The 5,411-nt window shown below is 37.6% G+C and overlaps 1 protein-coding gene across 1 annotated transcript in view; it reads right to left on the minus strand.

The window, feature by feature from the left end:
* The window catches only part of TNFRSF19 (TNF receptor superfamily member 19), a 59,950-nt gene extending 54,944 nt beyond the window's left edge, over nucleotides 1-5,006 (minus strand). The window contains exons 1-2 of the mRNA XM_008630978.2: nucleotides 4,778-5,006; nucleotides 4,515-4,603 (exon numbers count right to left, since the gene is read on the minus strand). The gene's annotated coding sequence lies outside the window, so the exon portion shown is untranslated. The remainder of the gene's footprint in view (nucleotides 1-4,514; nucleotides 4,604-4,777) is intronic.
* Between the last annotated feature and the right edge of the window lie 405 nt (nucleotides 5,007-5,411).

Here is a 5,411-nt window from a genome sequence, read left to right on the forward strand (position 1 = left end):
TGGATGGATGGATGGATGGATAGATGGATGGATGGCAGGCACGCACTGGGTGTCCGCACTGGCAGGGGGTGAGTGCCCCATAGTAGTGGTGTGAAGCCAGGGTGAATCACAAGTGAGGCGCTGGTGTCTTTGTTATCGCACCAGGAGGACAGGATAGCAGAACACCCTTGTGCCCATCCCTGTCTCCAGAGGCTGCCCAGGCTTTGGGGTCTGCAGCCTTAGCATTACAGATCGCCCTCAGAGGGAGTTCAGCTTATGGCTGCTGGGCTGTTTTAAGGGGACTGGCCCTTGGCCACTGTTCAGGTTAGTTTAGAATGAGTCGTCGTAAGTCAGCAAAGCCCTTTCCACCTCTCCCGCCCAAAAAGCATGATGGAGGCTTTCTGACAACACACTGTGAATTCTTCTTTCTGTAGACTCTTCTTTCTGCAAACCCTCCTTTCTGAGGTACTTGGGTAGGTTTTTATTCCTGCTAGCTCAGAGCCTGAAATATTTTATCCATTCTGCAGGTAACAAGTTGCCCAGCTGTAAGCACAGTGTCGATACCAAATGCCAGTATCAATGGAGAAATGGAGAAATCCAGACCTTCACGGATACTAAGTTGTTCACAGTCGCTAGATTGCATGTTACTGCTACTTACTTCGACACAAATTAGGAGCTTTCCTGAAGGTGGTAATGCTCCAACATCAGTGAAACCAGTCTTGGAGGCCTTGGTAAAAGAACTACTGCTGTAGGGATTTTGGGTCATTAGTTCTACTTCTAATGAAAAGGTTAATGATCCACTTACAGTCTAGACAATTGTGTAGACACACAGGGGATGGAGTTAGGCTCTGAAAAAGTGAACAAATGCTTATACTTGGTGGTAAAGCATTTTCAAATAAACAGAATTTTTTGGAGCTCCTCACAGATAAAATTTTGAAGATCACCGGCCACATGGGCTTCTCTAAAAATAAGGAGCGCTTATTGAAATCCAGCAAGATATATGCAAAGAGAGAAATGATTGCTGCAAAACTAGTTGTTTTCAATTATGAAACCCAAACAACTCAGAGTGTGCAGGGGTTTTCATGTAATTATCTTCTAAAGGGCCTTCAAAGAGGAATTTTGCTTCAGGACCCTTGCCAGGAGGAGCTCTGCAAGAGGCTGGAATTTCAGTGAGGAATGGCATACTGCGGAGCAGCAGCAGCGCATCTGTTGTGAATAGCAGCTGCTGCACAGCATTGAGCATTGTACACAGTCTCACTGTTTACAGACAACCTTTTGTATGTTATCTGTTTTCTGGAGCCACCAGCGAAAATATTGCATGAGTTTTTCTTAGTAGAATCATCGTGTATGTTTCAGATACTTGTTTTAAAGCAGTATAGTTAGACAAAGGTATTAAAATATCCCAGAGTTCTTGAAGTGTTGACTAAACACTGAGCGTTACCATATAAAGAAACATTAAGACTTTCATCAGACAGTGGGTTACTATGCTAATGAACTAAGAGCAACGTGTTGTCTGTAACTGAAACTCAAGAGTTCAAGTCCTTGTTGTAGCATGTAAAATCTTTCCTCTGAATGTAAAATGGATGAGTTAGTTCCATTCATCATTGAAAGATGTTGAAAATTGCAGTGTTTATTTTGTTTTAAGTCATGATGTTTCTCAGGAAATTGAAGAAGTGAATTGTTAGAGGAACTAGTACAGAGATTCTCACTACAACAGAGAAAACAAAAAAGAAATATTTGGAAAGCAGTTTCAGCTGACCCCTTTGATAAGACTGAGTTGCGTGACATATCTGATGTGGAAGCAGAAATTGTACAGCAATAGGAAGTTGTTATCTCCATATCTCAAATGCTAACACAGTTCCCCCAGTCAACTGTGAGATAGATCTACTCTTGTTATGACAGCTGTTGGAAACTGATGTCAGTATAACTGTGCAATGTCTTTTGATAATCTTAACTATTACAAACCTTAAAATATGTTTATGATGTTATCTAAGACACCCTGTTTGGAAATGGGTCTATTTATGATCAGAAATTGCTCAAGCAATTTTAATAAATAAATTATGTACTTGTGATTTTCCTAGTCAGATTTGCTTGAAAAAGCATTGTGAACTTTTTGTTTCTGAAGGCTTAAGCCTGAGGATTAATTAATGTTTATACAGCTCTTAGTAAAAGCAAAGTTACTAGTGCCAAGAATTATTACTATTTAATCTTTGAAAGTCAGATCAATGACAGGCTAAACTGTCAGAGAATTGTTATTTAAAACAACAAAAATGCTGAAAATCCTCTTCCCACCATGCTTGAATATGTTCAAGTGTGCTTTCATTTCAGCCTCACTTGCATACAGACAAGCAAAGATATTTTTCAGTTTAATTGGGTTGACGCCCATCTTTGTTTAAGTATCTGGGGAGATGACCTAAAATCCTAGAGACTCTTTACAAAATGAAAAAAACTTTGTTTCTTAAATGCATTTTCAGGGCCCAAATGTTGCAAATAATGATATATGCAAATCCTACTCTACAGTGTAATCTATCTGCTTAACCAGTGTTACTTCTGTGTGCAACTTCACCCATTTGTGTGATGGGTCAGATCCTTGTAGTGAGTTTAATTGTATTAGGCTCGCATAACTATTTTAACTTCTGAGGAAAAAGTACCCTTGCATTATTTTTTAAAATTTCCTTCTCTTTCTACTTTACACCAAGCAGAGGTAAGGTTTAAAAACAATTTTCCTCAGAAAATAAATGTACATATTGGAAAACAAGCAACAAGCAAGAGGGGACTGGAAAGGCAGAGAAGCTCATCAGTGAAGCATAGAATTAGTAAATAAAGCCATCTTTTCAGGGTTACAGGAACATGTTTTAGTACATCACTGTTACTTAGGGAGAAATACTAAATTTTGCTTTGGCTGTGCCTTAAATGATATTCTTCCTTGACAGCTATACACGTATTATTCATACAGTGCTAATTACTTTCCTTATAATATAATTGACTTGTTAAGTAAGAATATGAATTAATTGGTGGCATAGAAAACTAAATGATACAAAGTCAGGCCAAGTTAATCTATGTCTGGCATATTATCTCTTGATATTCAGTAAATTGAAATTTTATATATACAAATACAGTTTTAATTAGAAGAAACAAATTTTGCAGACTGACTAATGAAAACTAACTACATTTATCTGGAAGTGTTGATAACTTGATCTTACTCAGATGCAAGCAGACTGTTAAAATTTGGGTTTGCATGTTGCACTATGGTGCATACTGAAATATGAACATCTTGAGGGTCCTGTGGACTGGTAGACCTCTCAAAGAATAGTTCTCAAGCAGTGCTTAACAGCTATCATTTATGCTGACTTTTAGTTGCAATTTGTTAATAGACATAGTTAAGATTTGTATACACTTAAATTTAGACTTAAGAATATATAAGTCAGTATTTCAGAAGATCTTACTAGCCACCATTAAGACTAGATCTTCAAAGACCTCAGTGTCTGGAATGTTTGCAAGTCTGGTCCCAATTATGGGTTCTAAGTTCTTCTGAAAATCTAAATTATATTTAAATACTACAGAAGGAGTTTGAGTCTTATTTTAACAGTCTGACTCCAGCTGCAGGCACAGAACACTCATGGATTTGGCCCAAACTCACATGAAGATCTGGCCCTTTAAAATTGCAAATGTGTGAATAATCCTAAATCTTCAAAAGATTGTTACCTTATAATGAATTTCTGGAGTAGATGTCTTAAAACTTCTTCAGCACAATATTATTCATAAATATGAATTTCAGAAACAGAATACAAAACTGTGAATGGAAGCTGCATCACTAAAATGCAGCAAAACTTCAATGAAATTCAGCAAAACCAGCTGTTGGCTCTAGATAAACCTAAGATTTCTTTAATATCTTTATTAACATTCCTTAGAGGAACCTTCTACCATCAGGTAAAAATATGGCTTTTATTTTCAAGATTTCATGTAGTACAGCTGAACTAGCATCTCTTCAATCTTAAAATAAAACCATTTTCTTTTGTGTATAAGGATGTCCTGTTTATAAATTTAGTTCTAATAACTTGTGGAAGTGGAGCCTTTTTTTCATTTCAAGTATGGAACTATTAGGCTTAAAAGTGTTGTTTGAAGAAGACACAATTTAATAAATGCACTGAGAGCAAAGAAAGTATTACAGTGTGTAGGAAACATGGTTGGCCTTTCCTTAGAAAATAAATACTTCCCTGAGTCATGTAATACATGTATTCAAATACAAATTTACAAAATTAGACAGTAAGAATGAGCAGTGTAACCCAAAATTGTATGTATCCCCAAAACATTGAACAATACTGGGGTTTGCTTAAGTTTTCTATATATTGTTCTAGATAGTCTGTTCTCAATGTAATTCTGCCCCAAGAGCTGCACATAAAATGCTGCATAAATTACAAACAATCTTTTGAACTTTGTACACACAGTGATGTGTAGTATTATTGGTTATGTGAACTTTATAATTTCTTAAAATCTTGCAACACGAAACTGAAAAAAAATACAAAATTCAGTACCTGTTATCTGATGAAGTTTTCCAGTGCCAGACTTTCTGCAGCTTAATTTCACACCGCCAGAGCTTCTGTATTAAATGCTTTCACCTCCTCTAAAAAAAAAAAAAAAAAGAAAAAAAAAGAAGAAGAAGAAGAAAAAAAAAGTATGTCAGCACAAGCCCAGACGAAACTCCAAATCCGGGAAAATAAAATTAACCATGCAGATCAAAGGCAGACGAGCACTGAGACCAAATGCCTGTAATCTGATCAGTGATCAGTTGCCGTACATCAAAGGCAGTGCTTTGGCGAGGAAAAAGAGCTCCTTTTCCAGCAGGTAGCTGCACTCTTAAATTCTGCCTTTCAGAATTCTGCACTAGCCCTTTTCCCCCATTCCTTGCTTGTGCTGGGAGAATGCACACGATTCTGAAATGCTTGGGGTTGAGTGGCTGGATCTGTAGCTTTTGAGTTCCCAAGCTGTGTTGTGGATTGTGTGTTGGAAGCTTTCCCCAGTGCCAGCGGGTTCCGCTTTATCCCTTTCATCTCGCTGAGCTGCAGATCCCATGACATCATTCAATGCTGTGGGACTGGTTAGAGAGCTGTAATACAGCCTGTGGGGGAATGCAGCTAAAGAGCAGCAAGAGTTTGCATGATTTCTAATCAGGTTAGCCCATTGTAACAAACCCGAGGCTCACTTCAAAGTCTTCACTAAGTTTAAGTTTCCTCCCGAGAAGGGAGAATAGTGTAGCTATAAAGTATTCTTTAAAAGATGCTTTATAATCTTGTCTGCAAAAGGGAGTTAAAATTTTCCATAAAGTTCTGAAAGTCGAACGTGAAGGTCGGTTTTCCAGGCAGCTGTAAGACATGAGAGAAAATTACTTTTGTTTGTCCCTTTGTCGAGATTTGGAGCAGAGAAAATGGTGT

This window comes from Corvus brachyrhynchos, unplaced genomic scaffold (genome assembly GCF_000691975.1).
Source record: "Corvus brachyrhynchos isolate BGI_N302 unplaced genomic scaffold, ASM69197v1 scaffold363, whole genome shotgun sequence".
In the NCBI taxonomy this organism is placed as follows: domain Eukaryota; kingdom Metazoa; phylum Chordata; class Aves; order Passeriformes; family Corvidae; genus Corvus; species Corvus brachyrhynchos.